Below are 22,281 nucleotides of genomic sequence, written 5' to 3'. Positions count from 1 at the left end.
CAAAAAGTAAGCTTTTAGGATCACATGGTGTGTACTGGCTCCTCCCCCCATGACCCTCCTCCAAGCCTCAGTTAGGTTTTTGTGCCCGTCCGAGCAGGGTGCAATCTAGGTGGCTCTCTTAAAGAGTTGCTTAGAAAAAGTTTTTAGGTTCTTTATTTTCAGTGAGTCCTGCTGGCAACAGGCTCACTGCATCGAGGGACTTAGGGGAGAGAAGTGAACTCACCTGCGTGCAGGATGGATTGGCTTCTTAGGCTACTGGACACCATTAGCTCCAGAGGGAGTCGGAACACAGGTCTCGCCCTGGGGTTCGTCCCGGAGCCGCGCCGCCGACCCCCCTTACAGATGCTGAAGATTGAAGAGGTCCGGAACCAGGCGGCAGAAGACTTTCAGTCTTCATCAGGTAGCGCACAGCACTGCAGCTGTGCGCCATTGTTGTCAGCACACTTCACACAGCGGTCACGGAGGGTGCAGGGCGCGGGGGGGGGGCGCCCTGGGCAGCAATGTATAATACCTGTATGGCGAAAAATACATCACATATAGCCCTTGAGGCTATATGGATGTATTTAACCCCTGCCAGATATCACAGACTCCGGAGAAGAAGCCCGCCAAAAAGGGGGCGGGGCCTATTCTCCTCAGCACACAGCGCCATTTTCCCTCACAGAAATGCTGGTGGGAAGGCTCCCATGCTCTCCCCTGCACTGCACTACAGAAACAGGGTTAAAACAGAGAGGGGGGGCACTGATTTGGCGATATGAATATATATTAAAATGCTATAAGGGAGGAACACTTATATAAAGGTTGTCCCTGTATAATTATAGCGTTTTGGTGTGTGCTGGCAAACTCTCCCTCTGTCTCCCCAAAGGGCTAGTGGGTCCTGTCCTCTATCAGAGCATTCCCTATGTGTGTGCTGTATGTCGGTACGTGTGTGTCGACATGTATGAGGAAAATGTTGGTGAGGAGGCGGAGCAAAATTGCCTGTAATGGTGATGTCACTCTCTAGGGAGTCGACACCGGAATGGATGGCTTATTATGGAATTACGTGATAATGTCAACACGCTGCAAGCCGGTTGACGACATGAGACGGCCGGCGAACAAATTAGTACCTGTCCAGGCGTCTCAAACACCGTCAGGGGCTGTAAAACGCCCATTTACCTCAGTCGGTCGACACAGACCCAGACACGGACACTGATTTCAGTGTCGACGGTGAAGAAACAAACGTATTTTCCTTTAGGGCCACACGTTAAGGGCAATGAAGGAGGTGTTACATATTTCTGATACTACAAGTACCACAAAAAAGGGTATTATGTGGGATGTGAAAAAACTACCTGTAGTTTTTCCTGAATCAGATAAATTAAATGAAGTGTGTGATGATGCGTGGGTTTCCCCCGATAGAAAATTATTGGCGGTATACCCTTTCCCGCCAGAAGTTAGGGCGCGTTGGGAAACACCCCTTAGGGTGGATAAGGCGCTCACATGCTTATCAGAACAAGTGGCGGTACCATCTACAGATAGGGCCGTACTTAAGGAGCCAGCTGATAGGAGGCTGTAAAATATCCTAAAAAGTATACACACACATGCTGGTGTTATACTGCGACCAGCGATCGCCTCAGCCTGGATGTGCAGAGCTGAGGTGGCTTGGTCGGATTCCCTGACTAAAAATATTGATACCCTTGACAGGGACAGTATTTTATTGACTATAGAGCATTTAAAGGATGCATTTCTATATATGCGAGATGCGCAGAGGGATATTTGCACTCTGGCATCAAGAGTAAATGCGATGTCCATATCTGCAAGAAGATGTTTATGGACACGACAGTGGTCAGGTGATGCAGATTCCAAACGGCACAAAGATGTATTGCCGTATAAAGGGGAGGAATTATTTGGGGTCGGTCCATGGGACCTGGTGGCCACGGCAACTGCTGGAAAATCCACCGTTTTTTACCCTAAGTCACATCTCTGCAGAAAAAGACACCGTCTTTTCAGCCTCAGTCCTTTCGTCCCTATAAGAGTCATATCTGCCCAGGGATAGAGGAAAGGGAAGAAGACTGCAGCAGGCAGCCCATTCCCAGGAACAGAAGCTCTCCACCGCTTCTACCAAGTTCTCAGCATGACGCTGGGACCGTACAGGACCCCTGGATCCTACAAGTAGTATCCAAGGGGTACAGATTGGAATGTCGAGACGTTTCCCCCTCGCAGGTTCCTGTAGTCTGCTGTACCAATGTCTCCCTCCGACAGGGAGGCAGTATTGAAAACAATTCACAAGCTGTATTCCCAGCAGGTGATAATAAAATTACCCCTCCTACAACAAGGAAAGGGGTATTATTCCACACTATATGGTGGTACTGAAGCCAGAAGACTAGGTGAGACCTATTCTAAATCTGAAATATTTGAACACTTACAAAGGTTCAAATCCAGATGCAGTCACTCAGAGCAGTGATAGCGAACCGGGAAGAAGGGGACTATATGGTGTCCCGGGACATCAGGGATGCTTACCTCCATGTCCCAAAATTTGCCTTTCTCACCAAGGGTACCTCAGGTTCGTGGTACAGAACTGTCACTATCAGTTTCAGACGATGCCGTTGGATTGTCCAAGGCACCCCGGGTCCTTACCAAGGTAATGACCGAAATGAGGATTCGTCTTCAAAGAAAATGGACGACCTCCTGATAAGAACAAGGTCCAGAGAACAGTTGGAGGTCGGAGTAGCACTATCTCAAGTAGTTCTACGACAGCACGGGTGGATTCTAAATATTCCAAAACCGCAGTTGTTCCGACGACACGTCTGCTAGTCCTAGGGATGATTCTGGACACAGTCCAGAAAAAGGTGTTTCTCCCAGAGGAGAAAGCCAGGGAGTTATCCGAGCTAATCGGGATCCTCCTAAAACCAGGAAAAGTGTCAGTGCATCATTGCACAAGAGTCCTGGTAAAAATGGTGGCTTATTACGAAGCGATTCCATTCGGCAGATTTCACACAAGAACTCTTCAGTGGGATCTGCTGGACAAATGGTCCGGATCGCATCTTCAGATGCATCAGCGGATAACCCTATATCCAAGGACAAGGGTGTCTCTCCTGTGGTGATTACAGAGTGCTCATCTTCTAGAGGGCCGCAGATTCGGCATTCAGGATTGGATGCTGGTGACCACGGAGGCCAGCCTGAGAGGCTGGGGAGCAGTCACACAGGGAAAAAATTTCCAGGGAGTGTGATCAAGTCTGGAGAATTCTCTCCACATAAATATACTGGAGCTAAGAGCAAATTTATAATGCTCTAAGCTTAGCAAGACCTCTGCTTCAAGGTCAGCCGGTATTGATCCAGTGGGATAACATCACGGCAGTCGCCCACGTAAACAGAAAGGGCGGCACAAGAAGCAGGAGGGCAGTGGCAAAACTGCAAGGATTTTTCGCTAGGCGGAAAATCATGTGATAGCACTGTCAGCAGTGTTCATTCCGGGAGTGGACGACTGGGAAGCAGACTTCCTCAGCAGGCACGACCTCCACCCGGGAGAGTGGGAACTTCATCGGGAAGTTTTCCGCATGATTGTGAACCGTTGGGAAAGACCAAAGGTGGACATGATGGCGTCCCGCCCGAACAAAAAACGGGACAGGTATTGCGCCAGGTCACGAGACCTTCAGGCGATAGCTGTGGACGTCCTGGTAACACCGTGGGTGTAACAGTCGGTGTATGTGTTCCCTCCTCTGCTTCTCATAACCAAGGTATTGAGAATTATAAGACGTAGAGGAGTAAGAACTATACTCGTGGCTCCGGATTGGCCAAGAGGGACTTGGTACCCGGAACTTCAAGAGATGCTCACAGAGGACTAATGGCCTCGGGAGCTAAGAAGGGACTTGCTTCAGCAAGTACCATGTCTGTTCCAAGACTTACCGCGGCTGCGTTTGACGGCATGGCGGTTGAACGCCGGATCCTAAGGGAAAAGGCATTTCGGAAGAGGTCATACCTACCCTGGTCAAAGCCAGGAAGGAGGTGACCGCACAACGTTATCACCACATGTGGTGAAAATATGTTGCGTGGGTGAGGCCAGGAAGGCCCCACGAAGAAATTTCAACTAGGTCGATTTCTGCACTTCCTGCAAACAGGAGTGTCTATGAGCCTCAAATTGGGGTCCATTAAGGTTCAAGTTTCGGCCCTGTAGATTTTCTTCCAGAAAGAATTGGCTTCGGTTCCTGAAGTCCAGACGTTTGTCAAGAGAGTATTGCATATACAGCCCCTTTTGTGCCTCCAGTGGCACCGTGGGATCTCAACGTAGTGTTGGGATTCCTCAAATCATATTGGTTTGAACCGCTCAAATCTGTGGATTTGAAATATCTCACATGGAAAGTGACCATGCTGTTGGCCCTGGCCTCGGCCAGGCGATTGTCAGAATTGGCGGCTTTGTCTTACAAAAGCCCATATTTGATTTTCCATTCGGACAGGGCAGAACTGCGGACTTGTCCCCAGTTTCTTCCTAAGGTGGTGTCAGCGTTTCACCTGAAACAACCTATTGTGGTGCCTGCGGCTACTAGGGACTTGGAGGACTCCAAGTTGCTAGACGTTGTCAGGGCCCTGAAAATATATATATATATATATATATATATATATAATTCCAGGACGGCTGGAGTCAGAAAGTCTGACTTGCTGTTTATATTGTATGCACCCAAAAAAGCTGGGTGCTCCTGCTTCTAAGCAGACTATTGCTCGTTGGATTTGTAGTACAATTCAGCTTGCACATTCTGTGGCAGGCCTGCCACAGCCAAAATCTGTAAATGCCCATTCCACAAGGAAGGTGGGCTCATCTTGGGCGGCTGCCCGAGGGGTCTCGGCTTACAACTTTGCCGAGCAGCTACGTGGTCAGGGGGGAACACGTTTGTAAAATTCTACAAATTTGATACCCTGGCTGAGGAGGACCTGGAGTTTCTCTCATTCGGTGCTGCAGAGTCATCCGCACTCTCCCGCCTGTTTGGGAGCTTTGGTATAATCCCCGTGGTCCTGACGGAGTCCCCAGCATCCACTAGGACGTTAGAGAAAATAAGATTTTACTTACCGATAAATCTATTTCTCGTAGTCCGTAGTGGATGCTGGGCGCCCATCCCAAGTGCGGATTGTCTGCATTACTTGTACATAATTATTGTTACAAAAATCGGGTTGTTATTGTTGTGGGCCATCTTTTCAGAGGCTCCTTCGTTGTTATCATACTGTTAACTGGGTTCAAATCACAGGTTGTACGGTGTGATTGGTGTGGCTGGTATGAGTCTTACCCGGGATTCAAGATCCTTCCTTATTGTGTACGCTCGTCCGGGCACAGTACCTAACTGAGGCTTGGAGGAGGGTCATGGGGGGAGGAGCCAGTACACACCATGTGATCCTAAAAGCTTACTTTTTGTGCCCTGTCTCCTGCGGAGCCGCTATTCCCCATGGTCCTGACGGAGTCCCCAGCATCCACTACGGACTACGAGAAATAGATTTATCGGTAAGTAAAATCTTATTTTGTGAGACTAGTAAAGAACATGGTTATGAAGGATCCCAGAAGACAACAGTGCAGTCATACTCACTACTAGAGCTAATATTTACAATAATAAGTACAAGTTGGCTGTGTGGGCAGGACAGAGCAGGAGAGAAGGGAGTAGATCAGAAGATAAAAAGGGGGCAGTGGTGAGGCAGAGTCAAGGGCAGGCTGAGGTGACCTAGGTCCCTTTACCAGTCATGCAACAAGTAAATATATCAGTGGTTCTCAAACTGTGTGCCGTGGTTCCCTGGGGTGCCTCAGGACACTTGCAGGGGTGCCCTGAGTTGGTGGTACAGGACCAATTCAAATTATTTATGGTCAGTGTATTAGGAATAACCAGTGCTTATGGCTGCAATCATAAAATATGTGGACAAACAGAAGCAAATCTTGTCCCTCCCCACACAATTGAACTTAAGGATGGCATATAAGCACAATCTACTTAATTTAATATTTCTTTTTCATCCACTAGGGGTCACTGGAGTACTCTAGGGATATGGACGGTTCCACAGGAACTAGGCACTGAATAAGTTAAAATTTGAGACTACTTCTCCCCTCCATATCCCCGAGTACCTCAGTGTTTTTTCGGTGCTCACCGAGCAACTAGGCCTGTGGAGTTTCTCCACAGTTATTGGATTTATTTTTGATTTTTCAATGTTCCACATCCCTTCCCCCCTTCCAGAAAGGCGAGGGTTCGGGATAGTGGAAGCTGCTGAAGCAGCTGTGGGTGTCGGACCTCTCTAAAAAGAGCTCCCTCACTGCCACGGGCAGGTCTAAACAACCTCCCCCCACCACCCGCCTGACATTGCGGCACGTGGGAGGGACAGCGGGACAGTGTCCGAATAGCTGGACTGTCCCACTGAAATAGGGACAGTTGGGAGGTATGGTTTACCCCACACCTAATTGAAAACTACAATCCATGCGGCGCGGAAAAGGCTATTAAATTTTCAGGTGCGGAACCCCACTGATTCTGCATAAACTGAGGAATCAATTTTTTTTTCCCGTACCTGTGGGGTCATTCCGAGTTGTTCGCTCGTTGACGATTTTCACAACGGAACGATTAAGGCGAAAATGCGCATGCGCATGGTACGCAGTGCGCATGCGCTAAGTATTTTAGCTCAAAACTTAGTAGATTTACTCATGTCCGACCGAAGAATTTCCATCGTTGAAGTGATCGGAGTGTGATTGACAGGAAGTGGGTGTTTCTGTGCGGAAACTGGACGTTTTCTGGGAGTGTGCGAAAAAACGCGGGAGTGGCTGGAGAAACGGGGGAGTGGCTGGCCGAACGCAGGGCGTGTTTGTGACGTCAAACCAGGAACGAAACGGGCTGAGCTGATCGCAGTGTAGGAGTAAGTCTCGAGCTACTCAGAAACTGCTAAGAATTTTCTATTTGCAATTCTGCTAATCTTTCGTTTGCAATTCTGCTAAGCTAAGATACACTCCCAGAGGGCGGCGGCCTAGCGTGTGCAATGCTGCTATAATCTGCTAGCGAGCGAACAACTCGGAATGACCCCCCTGATTTTGCCATTTTTATGCTGAGTTTACCTAGCAGCTCAGGGAGCTGTGAGGTTGTCTGATTTTGAGGATTCACTTCGGGGCGATCCCCACTAATTGAATTGATCTAGCATGGCAATTAGCTGCCGAGTAAACCCCATGGCTAATTGAATGACCCCCAAAGAGTTAGCCAAATGCATGCTCATGCTGCTAAAATGAGAGTGTGTTGGGGCGATGTCAACAATTTATAGCATAAGATCTTGAATATCTAGGACCAATAATAACTCATTTTAATAATTTGCCAGTGTTCATAAAATGAATACTCTAAACACCAGATCATCACCTAATCTTATTCAAAATAAATTCTAGCAGTAATAAGTAAATAGGGAATTATCATGACTTTTGAAAACATTAGAATTATAATGTGGAACATCATGTGTAGTATTGTTTGTTTGTAACCAGAAGCATAATTATTTGAATCTAATCTTATACTTACGCGATTTTGAAGTGAGAGATCTATGTGAAGAGTTTTGTTTGTACTTCACCCAGCCTTAGAACAAGAGTTATAATTAATTGTGACAACTCATTTGCATATATACAAACACAAACCAGCTGCTGATGATTTTAGAGGTAGTGGGGTAAGGTGATTGTCCCAACAGTCATATAATGTCAGACACAATGAATTTGATAATATTTCTTAGAACCCAAGTAGATTAGGGTATGGTCCATATTTCTGGAGGGCTCCTGGTACAAAAACAGTCAATTATGTAAGTTGCTCCTTATCTCATATTAAACTCAATTTATTAATGTTCTGTTTTTGTGTTTATATAAAATTCATGTGCCGGTGAATGTGGCTAGTACAGTATAAGTGTCACATAACTGTTACACAGGTCATTATTTGGCTAATGATAACTGGAAATACAGATGTAGCCATGCTCATCATTGCTGCAACGCAGTATGCTGCAACACGGCTTGCTGCATGACGTGCCAGGCTGCAATTATTTGCAGCCAGCAATCGCTCCATTATTTCTGTGATAGCTCCATTAATTCCTAAAGAAATTAATGAAGCAATTGCCATCTGTGAATAGTCGCAGCCTGGCACGCCATGCAGCATGATGTGATGCAACATCTAATATGAGCATGGCTATATCAGTGATTTAAAGCTTCACGGTAGTGAAATAAGACTAGTTTTATTGTGAATGTGGTACACTTGCTTTGGAATAAATGTGTTATATACAGTATTACACTATGTGAATTACCTTCTTTTGAGGTCACCTAAGGATTATGGTTCATCTTTGAAAGAACTAGAGCAATCCACAGTATATAAAAGATTTCAGATAAAACACATATTAATTTCATTTTGATACCAGGCTTCTACTTATTTTATGGAGCACTGTATAATTTTATTTATTTTTATTTATTTTTTAAATACAACATATGCTGCTCAAATGAGTTTAAGCACTGGCCCACTGGTTTAAAAAGACAGAACCACACCCAAGCATATTAATTATTGAGCACCTGGGAAATTAACTGACAAAACTTGACTTACATAATAGAAATAGGGGTGCAAGAGAAAGTGTGACCACTAAATTTTAAATAAACACTTGCTCACATTTTTTGGAGAGTCAGTGTATAGACTCATCAGAATGGGAAGATTTACAGAGGTGATTACTGCAAGCGGCCCAAAGTCTTATGAGGACCTTGCCATGGTGATAGACCACTATTTGGCATGGTAACACATGTCAAAGGCTTCTGAGGGGAGTCCAAAGCTGATGCCTGGAAAAAGGGTGACCTTCCCAACAGTGGAGCTGGTGGGCAAGTCTCTCCGCCTAACTGCTTTGAATGTGCTGAACCAGACCAATTCCCTGCTGAGTGCCCAAGCCATCAGGAACCCATGGACTGTACAATGGCTTGGGTAGGTTCCAGCTTTCTTAGTTGCTGCACCATTTTCCGTACTACAGGGAGTTTGTTGCAGTTTTGGGTGACTGTTCTAATAAACCCTAATGGACTCTGGAAGCAAGCTGACATTATTCTCTAGTTCTGTCATTCCAAAAGAAATTTTGGCAAGGTTACCTAAGGTGAAAGTGTTATGCATTCATGGAACTACAGAGAAATATGAGTGAATATGTCTATAGCTTACAGTAAAAGGCAGACATGTATGGTAGTGGTTGCTGTAGCACCAACATTACCATACCCCCTTATTATGGGGAGAGACTTTCTCGTCGGCAACTGATACACCGGCCGAATGTCCAACCTTATAGGAACCTGGAACTTTATAGGAACCTGTGCAACTCTCACTGAATTCGAGAAGGAAGTCTACAGAATTGTTGGTTATGGATTTGGGATACAGGTCCACAAATGCTACACATTCTAAGTCATGCCCAAGATGACATGAAAAGCAACAAAAACAAGCATGGGTCAGGGACAATATTTTGGAAATGTTGATGCCACCAGATGGTACAGAGGACTGGTCCCCAATTCCAAGACTTGTTTCATTACAAAAATGCGCTGGGGCTCAACATGATGTTACACTAGGAAGTGCATTTAAAACCATGGTTGAAGTTAATGGGGGATGTGGTTATGTGACCGGCACTCAGGGGAAACCACCGGTCACTATGCCAACGCTGGGATCCCGAAAAGTTAACAGCCCGCTGGTCGGCATGCCGGCCAACAGGGACTATTCCCAATCGTGGGTGTCCAAGACACCCATAGAGTGGGAATAGAACCTGTGGCGAGTGCAGCGAGCCACCGAGCCCATGCAGCGATCCCGCAAGGGGCTTTGTTGCGCTCCCCATGCCAGCCATGTAACAACTGGGATCCCAGCATCAGTAGGTGACCAGCAGTCTTCCTACCAACGGTCAGCCAAACCAAACTCGTTAATGGTGTAGTGAAAGCTGTGAGGCTGACAGAAGGTGTAACATATTTTTTGTTACGAGCGAGGGGATGTTCAAGAAAAAAATATTGGTCAGTTATTGATACCGCAGGTACATGTTCCTTTAGCTTGGAAAGCTGCACACACCTTTGTCTCGTAACTGCCTGCAACAGAGTTGACCCCGCAAGAGCTGATGCACACTCGCGGCCCACAATCACTGTGTGTGAGAGGCTCCTGTCACTCTGAGGCTGTGTTCACACCGCCTACAGCTCGCTGCCCCATTTGGACAAGATGGCTAACATCCCTTCCGGGCACTAAGTGGCATACCCTTGAGGCCCGTCTGACTCTTGAGGCCTGGTACAGGTGTCCCCTTTGACCCCCCTGTCACCTGCCCTGGTTTCAGATGCTGTTAAGGGTGTTGCTGTCCTGGCTGTCACTGCGTTGTACAGGGGGCAGGGGCACTGTCCTCTTGTATGTTGTGAAAATACAGGGGTGCTGGCTGTAAAAAATCTGGGTTGCAGTGAAAATAAATGTACACTAGCCCTGTCTTTTATGCTGTAAAATTTCAGGGGTGCTGCTGTTAAAATAAATATACACTTGCCCTGTCTTATAATCTGTAAAAAATCTGGGGTGCAGTGAAAATAAATTTACACTGGCCCTGTCTTGTATGCTGTAAAAAATCTGGGGTGCAGTGAAAATAAATGTACACTGGCCCTGTCTTGTATGCTGTAAAAAATCTGGGGTGCAATGAAAATGTACACTGGCTCTGTCTTGTATGCTGTAAAAGATCCAGGGTGCAGTGAAGATAAATGTACTCTGGTCCTGTCTTGTATGCTGTAAAAAATCTGGGGTGCAGTGAAAATAAATGTACACTGGCCCTGTCTTTTATGCTGTAAAAATTCAGGGGTGCTGCTGTTAAAATAAATATACACTGGCCCTTTCTTGTATGCTGTAAAAATACAGGGGTACTGCTGTTAAAATAAAAGAACACTGGCCCTGTTTGCTGTAAAAATACAGGGGTTCTGCTGGTAAAATAAAGGTACACTGGCCCTGTATGCTGTAAAAATACAGGGGTGCTGCTGTTAAAGTTAAAGTACACTGGCCATGTATGCCGTAAAATACATTGGTACAGTGAAAATAAATGTACACTGGCCCTGTCTTGTATGCTGTAAAATAACAGGGATGTTTTCAAAATACAGGGGTGCTGGCACTGTCCACGGTTGCAATGTCTAGGCCTGACCTTCACAACACTGTATGGGAAGAGGAGGCTCCTACCACCATTTGCACGGGTGTGGTATGGAAGGTAGATAGTAAGTAGGTCGGCAGTGTCTAGGTCGACCACTGTTGGTCAACAGTAACTAGGTTGACAGGGTCTCTAGGTCGACAGGGTCTTTAGGTCGTCATGGTATAGGTCGACAGGTCAAAAGGTCGACATGGTTTTTTTAATGTGTTTTCATGTGTCGTTGTCTTCGTAGAGTGACCAGGAACCCCAATTAGCGCACCGTGTCCCCTCGCCATGCTTCGGGCAAGGTTCCTCGCTCCACTATCACTTCACTTGGCATAGATTACCATTCCACTCGTAGTCCACGTGGATCGTTAAGTATGAAAAAGTAAAAAAAAAAAAGAAAAAAGAAAAAAGAAAAACTCATGTCGACCTTTTGACCTGTCGACCTAGAACATGTCGACCTAGAGACCCTGTCGACTTAGAAACCCTGTCGTCCTAGTTACTGTCGACCAATAGTGGTCAACCTAGATAGTGTTGACCTAGTTACTGTTGACCTAGAGACCGTATCCCATTTGCACACCCTCTGCAAGTACTGGGAGGAGCACTGCCAGTCCGGTTGCTGATATTGAGATTGAGGATGTCACTGTAGAAGTACACCAGGATGAGGAGGATATGGGTGTAACTCCGCTGAGGAGGATGTTGACGATGAGGACTCTGATGGTGATCTGGTTTGTTTGAATAAGGTACCAGTGGAGACAGTTGTTGGCCATGGGATGAAAAAGCCCACTGTCATGCCTGGGCAAAATAACCAAAAAGCTACCTCTTCAGTGTGGATTTATTTCTCCACAAATCTGGACAACAGGCATCAAGCCATCTGTTGCTTTTGTCAATCCATAATAAGTAGGGATGAGGACGTTAACCACCTAGGAACATCCTCCCTTATACGTCACTTGCAGCGCATTCATCATAAGTCATTGTCAGTTCAGAAACTTTGGGTAATAGCATAAGCAGTGAACTGACACCTAACTGATGAGTTTGTTTGTTTTGAATAGTATTTCTCTGAGGATGTAAACACTGAAGGGGGGGGGGGCAGGAATCTGAGGAGGAGGACGACATCTTGCCTCTGTAGAGCCAGTTTTTGCAAGGAGAGACTAGTTGCTTCTTTTTTGGTGGGGGCCCAAACAAACCAATCATTTCAGCCACTGTCATGTGGCAGACCCTGTCACTGAAATGATTGGTTTGTTAAAGTGTGCATGTCCTGTTTATACAACATAGGGTGGGTACGAGGGCCCAAGGACAATTCAATCTTCCACGTCTTTTCTTTGCCACATCATTACAGGGGTGCTGCCCTATGTGGGATGCTGCCCCTCTGCCCCCGTATTTTTTGCACCAGGACCAGGCGCAGAGCCCGGTGCTGGTTGTTAAAATACGGGGGATCCCCTGTCATTTTTTTCCCCGTATTCTGGCAACCAGGACCGGCTCAAAGAGCCCGAGGCTGGTTATGCTTAGGAGGGGGGACCCCACGCAATTTTTTTTCGTTTTTTTTTTAACATTTTTAAAAATCGAATCAAAATCCGTCAATTGGTCCGTTTTTCGACAGCGGGACTGTCTAATCCGTTTTTTATTGAATATGTCGAATTCCGGCACCCGCCGGCCGGAATTCGACGGTCGAATTGTGTCGAATTTAAAAACTGGCGAAAAAGTGCCGCAATTCGCCCGGAATTGCATATACCCCATATTGTACTTATCAACAGGACATGTTTTTCCGCTAGCCTAGGAGTACAAAAGTGACTGCTGCATTATTGTAAGGTTTTTAGAATTCTTGCTTACAAATGTCATATTTTTTTAAAGTTCACAATTTGCAGAGCTAGAAAAGGGGTATTTTTGAATCCTTTGCCTAAATACATTCTGTACAGTATCAAAAGACATAAATCACTTGAAATAAAAATTTCTGATTTCAGATTTTACTTGTATGACAAGAGTTGTCCTTTGTGGGGGCAATGAATGTTACTCCACAGTTCTGCACTCATGTGGCAATATACAGTATTGTAATGTATTCATATAAATTGACTATTAGCGATGCTGAAATTGTAGCCTGCATGTCTGAAGGCTTTGTATTTCTAGCTGTATGCAAGAATTTATATAACGGAACCTCCTTTTCCTTGGCACGGCTGCAGACATTTTATGTTCAGAATGCTTGATTAACAAGCAGAGATCATAGGCAACGACTTGCACGCAAATAAAAAAATTGGCCTATTTACCACTCAAGATGTCCCTATTTGAATTGAATAGTGTTTGTTAAAGAAATATTGTTTCACCTAAAATTAGATGCAGCTGAGAATTTTTTTTCCCTTCAGCGCAGAATACAGTATTCTAGATGTATTACCATCCAAACCGCTTTCATATTTTTCTTTATAGCCACGTTAGCTTGAGTCTTAAACTGATAATGACAGTCCTATGAAATACACATTTTTCAATAAAGTGATAGGATCTTATTCTGGACTTAGAGGAGGTAACGGACCCAAATATATTGTATGTATGAAATCAGGCCCTGGGTTGAAATTGTTGGGCCCTTATCTTGTGCCCTCCTCTCTTACTCACCAATCTACCATAGCTGCTCTCAACCAGCTCTTTAATATTAATCAGTTTCCTCAAGTCCTTTTCCTTCTTAAGGGAAGAGGAAGAGTAACTGATGCTGTGTCAATTACTCTTAGGAGCAAATTTATTAAAGGATGGGGCAGGGTCGGATGAAGCCTTCAGGGGGCCAAGTACACTGAAGACGGGGGTGCCCACTAGAGATGAGCGGGTTCGGTTTCTCTGAATCCGAACCCGCACGAACTTCATGTTTTTTTCACGGGTCCGAGCAGACTCGGATCCTCCCGCCTTGCTCGGTTAACCCGAGCGCGCCCGAACGTCATCATGACGCTGTCGGATTCTCGCGAGACTCGGATTCTATATAAGGAGCCGCGCGTCGCCGCCATTTTCACACGTGCATTGAGATTGATAGGGAGAGGACGTGGCTGGCGTCCTCTCCATTTAGATTAGGGTTGAGAGAGAGAGAGAGAGATTGACCTGAGGCTGTGATACTGTAGAAGAGAGTGCAGAGTTTAGTGACTGACGACCACAGTGACCACCAGACAGTGCAGTTGTTTGTTTTATTTAATATATCCGTTCTCTGCCTGAAAAAAACGATACACACAGTGACTCAGTCACATACCATATCTGTGTGCACTGCTCAGCCCAGTGTGCTGCATCAATGTATATATATATCTGACTGTGCTCAGCTCACACAGCTTATAATTGTAGGGGAGACTGGGGAGCACTGCAGTGCCAGTTATAGGTTATAGCAGGAGCCAGGAGTACATAATATTATATTAAAATTAAACAGTGCACACTTTTGCTGCAGGAGTGCCACTGCCAGTGTGACTAGTGACCAGTGACCTGACCACCAGTATATATAATATTAGTAGTATACTATCTCTTTATCAACCAGTCTATATTAGCAGCAGACACAGTACAGTGCGGTAGTTCACGGCTGTGGCTACCTCTGTGTCGGCACTCGGCAGCCCGTCCATAATTGTATATACCACCTAACCGTGGTTTTTTTTTCTTTCTTTATAGTCATACTAGTTACGAGTATACTATCTCTTTATCAACCAGTCTATATTAGCAGCAGACACAGTACAGTGCGGTAGTTCACGGCTGTGGCTACCTCTGTGTCGGCACTCGGCAGCCCGTCCATAATTGTATATACCACCTAACCGTGGTTTTTTTTTCTTTCTTTATACATACATACTAGTTACGAGTATACTATCTCTTTATCAACCAGTCTATATTAGCAGCAGACACAGTACAGTGCGGTAGTTCACGGCTGTGGCTACCTCTGTGTCGGCACTCGGCAGCCCGTCCATAATTGTATATACCACCTAACCGTGGTTTTTTTTTTCTTTCTTTATACATACATACTAGTTACGAGTATACTATCTCTTTATCAACCAGTCTATATATTAGCAGCAGACACAGTACAGTGCGGTAGTTCACGGCTGTGGCTACCTCTGTGTCGGCACTCGGCAGCCCGTCCATAATTGTATATACCACCTAACCGTGGTTTTTTTTTCTTTCTTTATACATACATACTAGTTACGAGTATACTATCTCTTTATCAACCAGTCTATATATTAGCAGCAGACACAGTACAGTGCGGTAGTTCACGGCTGTGGCTACCTCTGTGTCGGCACTCGGCAGCCCGTCCATAATTGTATATACCACCTAACCGTGGTTTTTTTCCTTTCTTTATACATACATACTAGTTACGAGTATACTATCTCTTTATCAACCAGTCTATATTAGCAGCAGACACAGTACAGTGCGGTAGTTCACGGCTGTGGCTACCTCTGTGTCGGCACTCGGCAGCCCGTCCATAATTGTATATACCACCTAACCGTGGTTTTTTTTTCTTTCTTTATACATACATACTAGTTACGAGTATACTATCTCTTTATCAACCAGTCTATATATTAGCAGCAGACACAGTACAGTGCGGTAGTTCACGGCTGTGGCTACCTCTGTGTCGGCACTCGGCAGCCCGTCCATAATTGTATATACCACCTAACCGTGGTTTTTTTTTCTTTCTTTATAGTCATACTAGTTACGAGTATACTATCTCTTTATCAACCAGTCTATATTAGCAGCAGACACAGTACAGTGCGGTAGTTCACGGCTGTGGCTACCTCTGTGTCGGCACTCGGCAGCCCGTCCATAATTGTATATACCACCTAACCGTGGTTTTTTTTTCTTTCTTTATACATACATACTAGTTACGAGTATACTATCTCTTTATCAACCAGTCTATATTAGCAGCAGACACAGTACAGTGCGGTAGTTCACGGCTGTGGCTACCTCTGTGTCGGCACTCGGCAGCCCGTCCATAATTGTATATACCACCTAACCGTGGTTTTTTTTCTTTCTTTATACATACATACTAGTTACGAGTATACTATCTCTTTATCAACCAGTCTATATATTAGCAGCAGACACAGTACAGTGCGGTAGTTCACGGCTGTGGCTACCTCTGTGTCGGCACTCGGCAGCCCGTCCATAATTGTATATACCACCTAACCGTGGTTTTTTTTTCTTTCTTCTTTATACATACATAGTTACATAGACATCTCTTTATCAACCAGTCTATATTAGCAGCAGACACAGTACAGTACGGTAGTTCACGGCTGTGGCTACCTCTGTGTCTGCACTCGGCAGGCAGTCCGTCCATAATTGTATACCACCTAACCGTGGTTTTTTTTTCTTTCTTCTTTATACATACATAGTTACATAGACATCTCTTTATCAACCAGTCTATATTAGCAGCAGACACAGTACAGTACGGTAGTTCACGGCTGTGGCTACCTCTGTGTCTGCACTCGGCAGGCAGTCCATAATTGTATACTAGTATCCATCTCCATTGTTTACCTGAGGTGCCTTTTAGTTGTGCCTATTAAAATATGGAGAACAAAAATGTTGAGGTTCCAAAATTAGGGAAAGATCAAGATCCACTTCCACCTCGTGCTGAAGCTGCTGCCACTAGTCATGGCCGAGACGATGAAATGCCAGCAACGTCGTCTGCCAAGGCCGATGCCCAATGTCATAGTACAGAGCATGTCAAATCCAAAACACCAAATATCAGAAAAAAAAGGACTCCAAAACCTAAAATAAAATTGTCGGAGGAGAAGCGTAAACTTGCCAATATGCCATTTACGACACGGAGTGGCAAGGAACGGCTGAGGCCCTGGCCTATGTTCATGGCTAGTGGTTCAGCTTCACATGAGGATGGAAGCACTCAGCCTCTCGCTAGAAAAATGAAAAGACTCAAGCTGGCAAAAGCAGCACAGCAAAGAACTGTGCATTCTTCGAAATCCCAAATCCACAAGGAGAGTCCAATTGTGTCGGTTGCGATGCCTGACCTTCCCAACACTGGACGTGAAGAGCATGCGCCTTCCACCATTTGCACGCCCCCTGCAAGTGCTGGAAGGAGCACCCGCAGTCCAGTTCCTGATAGTCAGATTGAAGATGTCAGTGTTGAAGTACACCAGGATGAGGAGGATATGGGTGTTGCTGGCGCTGGGGAGGAAATTGACCAGGAGGATTCTGATGGTGAGGTGGTTTGTTTAAGTCAGGCACCCGGGGAGACACCTGTTGTCCGTGGGAGGAATATGGCCGTTGACATGCCAGGTGAAAATACCAAAAAAATCAGCTCTTCGGTGTGGAGGTATTTCACCAGAAATGCGGACAACAGGTGTCAAGCCGTGTGTTCCCTTTGTCAAGCTGTAATAAGTAGGGGTAAGGACGTTAACCACCTCGGAACATCCTCCCTTATACGTCACCTGCAGCGCATTCATAATAAGTCAGTGACAAGTTCAAAAACTTTGGGTGACAGCGGAAGCAGTCCACTGACCAGTAAATCCCTTCCTCTTGTAACCAAGCTCACGCAAACCACCCCACCAACTCCCTCAGTGTCAATTTCCTCCTTCCCCAGGAATGCCAATAGTCCTGCAGGCCATGTCACTGGCAATTCTGACGATTCCTCTCCTGCCTGGGATTCCTCCGATGCATCCTTGCGTGTAACGCCTACTGCTGCTGGCGCTGCTGTTGTTGCTGCTGGGAGTCGATGGTCATCCCAGAGGGGAAGTCGTAAGCCCACTTGTACTACTTCCAGTAAGCAATTGACTGTTCAACAGTCCTTTGCGAGGAAGATGAAATATCACAGCAGTCATCCTGCTGCAAAGCGGATAACTGAGGCCTTGACAACTATGTTGGTGTTAGACGTGCGTCCGGTATCCGCCGTTAGTTCACAGGGAACTAGACAATTTATTGAGGCAGTGTGCCCCCGTTACCAAATACCATCTAGGTTCCACTTCTCTAGGCAGGCGATACCGAGAATGTACACGGACGTCAGAAAAAGACTCACCAGTGTCCTAAAAAATGCAGTTGTACCCAATGTCCACTTAACCACGGACATGTGGACAAGTGGAGCAGGGCAGGGTCAGGACTATATGACTGTGACAGCCCACTGGGTAGATGTATGGACTCCCGCCGCAAGAACAGCAGCGGCGGCACCAGTAGCAGCATCTCGCAAACGCCAACTCTTTCCTAGGCAGGCTACGCTTTGTATCACTGCTTTCCAGAATACGCACACAGCTGAAAACCTCTTACGGCAACTGAGGAAGATCATCGCGGAATGGCTTACCCCAATTGGACTCTCCTGTGGATTTGTGGCATCGGACAACGCCAGCAATATTGTGTGTGCATTAAATATGGGCAAATTCCAGCACGTCCCATGTTTTGCACATACCTTGAATTTGGTGGTGCAGAATTTTTTAAAAAACGACAGGGGCGTGCAAGAGATGCTGTCGGTGGCCAGAAGAATTGCGGGACACTTTCGGCGTACAGGCACCACGTACAGAAGACTGGAGCACCACCAAAAACGCCTGAACCTGCCCTGCCATCATCTGAAGCAAGAAGTGGTAACGAGGTGGAATTCAACCCTCTATATGCTTCAGAGGTTGGAGGAGCAGCAAAAGGCCATTCAAGCCTATACAATTGAGCACGATATAGTAGGTGGAATGCACCTGTCTCAGGCGCAGTGGAGAATGATTTCAACGTTGTGCAAGGTTCTGATGCCCTTTGAACTTGCCACACGTGAAGTCAGTTCAGACACTGCCAGCCTGAGTCAGGTCATTCCCCTCATCAGGCTTTTGCAGAAGAAGCTGGAGACATTGAAGGAGGAGCTAACACGGAGCGATTCCGCTAGGCATGTGGGACTTGTGGATGGAGCCCTTAATTCGCTTAACAAGGATTCACGGGTGGTCAATCTGTTGAAATCAAAGCACTACATTTTGGCCACCGTGCTCGATCCTAGATTTAAAGCCTACCTTGGATCTCTCTTTCCGGCAGACACAAGTCTGCTGGGGTTGAAAGACCTGCTGGTGACAAAATTGTCAAGTCAAGCGGAACGCGACCTGTCAACATCTCCTCCTTCACATTCTCCCGCAACTGGGGGTGCGAGGAAAAGGCTCAGAATTCCGAGCCCACCCGCTGGCGGTGATGCAGGGCAGTCTGGAGCGACTGCTGATGCTGACATCTGGTCCGGACTGAAGGACCTGACAACGATTACGGACATGTCGTCTACTGTCACTGCATATGATTCTCTCAACATTGATAGAATGGTGGAGGATTATATGAGTGACCGCATCCAAGTAGGCACGTCACACAGTCCGTACTTATACTGGCAGGAAAAAGAGGCAATTTGGAGGCCCTTGCACAAACTGGCTTTATTCTACCTAAGTTGCCCTCCCACAAGTGTGTACTCCGAAAGAGTGTTTAGTGCCGCCGCTCACCTTGTCAGCAATCGGCGTACGAGGTTACATCCAGAAAATGTGGAGAAGATGATGTTCATTAAAATGAATTATAATCAATTCCTCCGCGGAGACATTGACCAGCAGCAATTGCCTCCACAAAGTACACAGGGAGCTGAGATGGTGGATTCCAGTGGGGACGAATTGATAATCTGTGAGGAGGGGGATGTACACGGTGATATATCGGAGGGTGATGATGAGGTGGACATCTTGCCTCTGTAGAGCCAGTTTGTGCAAGGAGAGATTAATTGCTTCTTTTTTGGGGGGGGGTCCAAACCAACCCGTCATATCAGTCACAGTCGTGTGGCAGACCCTGTCACTGAAATGATGGGTTGGTTAAAGTGTGCATGTCCTGTTTTGTTTATACAACATAAGGGTGGGTGGGAGGGCCCAAGGACAATTCCATCTTGCACCTCTTTTTTCTTTTCTTTTTCTTTGCATCATGTGCTGATTGGGGAGGGTTTTTTGGAAGGGACATCCTGCGTGACACTGCAGTGCCACTCCTAAATGGGCCCGGTGTTTGTGTCGGCCACTAGGGTCGCTAATCTTTCTCACACAGTCAGCTACCTCATTGCGCCTCTTTTTTTCTTTGCGTCATGTGCTGTTTGGGGAGGGTTTTTTGGAAGGGACATCCTGCGTGACACTGCAGTGCCACTCCTAGATGGGCCCGGTGTTTGTGTCGGCCACTAGGGTCGCTAATCTTACTCACACAGCTACCTCATTGCGCCTCTTTTTTTCTTTGCGTCATGTGCTGTTTGGGGAGGGTTTTTTGGAAGGGACATCCTGCGTGACACTGCAGTGCCACTCCTAGATGGGCCCGGTGTTTGTGTCGGCCACTAGGGTCGCTAATCTTACTCACACAGCTACCTCATTGCGCCTCTTTTTTTCTTTGCGACATGTGCTGTTTGGGGAGGGTTTTTTGGAAGGGCCATCCTGCGTGACACTGCAGTGCCACTCCTAGATGGGCCCGGTGTTTGTGTCGGCCACTAGGGTCGCTAATCTTACTCACACAGCTACCTCATTGCGCCTCTTTTTTTCTTTGCGTCATGTGCTGTTTGGGGAGGGTTTTTTGGAAGGGACATCCTGCGTGACACTGCAGTGCCACTCCTAGATGGGCCCGGTGTTTGTGTCGGCCACTAGGGTCGCTTATCTTACTTACACAGCGACCTCGGTGCAAATTTTAGGACTAAAAATAATATTGTGAGGTGTGAGGTATTCAGAATAGACTGAAAATGAGTGTAAATTATGGTTTTTGAGGTTAATAATACTTTGGGATCAAAATGACCCCCAAATTCTATGATTTAAGCTGTTTTTTAGTGTTTTTTGAAAAAAACACCCGAATCCAAAACACACCCGAATCCGACAAAAAAAATTCGGTGAGGTTTTGCCAAAACGCGTTCGAACCCAAAACACGGCCGCGGAACCGAACCCAAAACCAAAACACAAAACCCGAAAAATTTCAGGCGCTCATCTCTAGTGCCCACCCCACTTCTCCAGCCTTCCCCCTCTTATTCGCACTGCCCCCTGTCTGTTCCCGCTGTTTGCCTCCTCCCTTACACCTCCATGTGGCAGCCTCATTGCAGGACCATCCTGCAGCAGGGGCAGTCTCCGGAGCCTCCTCTTGGGCAACACAGCAAGCAGTGACCCCCTTCTTCCTACCCAGCTGTGACTCTGCTGTCCAGGGACCAACTCTGCTTGTGTGCAGCCTTCCGCCACCAGCAGCAGTAGCTATCCCAGCAGATGCATGGCAAATGATGCTGGTGACAAGCAGAATGAGAGTACCATGGGAGTATCCTGTCCACCCCCAATCATCCGACTCACCCCCACTACAGGGCTGCACAGTTTGCTTCAGCCAGGGAAAGGGGAGTGCAAGCACATGAGAAGCTTTACTCATTTTTGCCGGCCACATAACTCATTATAGCTTTGTGTAGTGAAGTGGGTTTATGGGTTTGCCACCAGCCATAGCATTATTATCATTGATGATGCAGTAACTCTGCTGGCTATAAGTTTTGCCAGCCTTCATCTGGGGATGCCAATTGGCAAGTATTGCTGCAGTGACACCAGTCTAGCTTTTGACACCTCAGGGTGGCTCTGAATAAAATGTTGTTTTTTTCATATAGTCAAATATTTTATTACATGTTTCAAATAATTTATATCTTTTTTTAAACTGTAGTTTTAAAAATGTGGTCACATAAGTGGAAAACAAAATCCAGCATCTGTCAGCTGTATTGATTTTGGTTTTCCTCTATACAGTTTTTGATGTCAGATATATATATATATATATATATATATATATATAAATTCTGTTTATTGCCGTAATTGAGGAGCTACGCCCTTTGATCTGTTGCTTGATGAGTGATTCTTAAACTGTGTGTCTACTAGGCACCCAAGGGTGCCTCGGGGTACTTGCAGGGGTTGCCTGGGTAGGTGGTCTAGGACCGATTCAAATTATTTACAGTCAATGCAATTGACAAAACCAGTGATTTTGGCATGAAATCATAAAATATGTGGACAAACAGAAGGGAATACTGCCCCTCACCACATAGCTTAACCTAAGGATGACAGATAAACACAGTTTACTTAATTTAATATTTTTTTCTAAATTTCTCAATAATACACTTTTGGCCTAGGGGTGCCAGGAAAACAATTCTGATACTCTAAGATGCCGTGATTTAAAAAGGTTTGGGAACCACTGGCTTAAGGTTTCAAGACCTATGGGGATACAAGTACAATATAAGGAAATATGTCTACAGTATGTACAGAAACATAGAGGCATCACCAAATAATA

The 22,281-nt window shown here is 46.0% G+C and overlaps 1 protein-coding gene across 5 annotated transcripts in view; it reads left to right on the top strand.

Annotated features, from left to right (window-relative positions):
- The window catches only part of MORN1 (MORN repeat containing 1), a 1,300,694-nt gene that overhangs the window by 867,433 nt on the left and 410,980 nt on the right, over positions 1-22,281 (top strand). The window lies entirely within an intron of this gene.

Source organism: Pseudophryne corroboree, chromosome 10 (genome assembly GCF_028390025.1).
Source record: "Pseudophryne corroboree isolate aPseCor3 chromosome 10, aPseCor3.hap2, whole genome shotgun sequence".
Lineage (NCBI taxonomy): Eukaryota > Metazoa > Chordata > Amphibia > Anura > Myobatrachidae > Pseudophryne > Pseudophryne corroboree.
The sequence above is the reverse complement of the archived record's forward strand: the minus strand, read 5'-3'. Positions and strand labels throughout refer to the sequence as shown.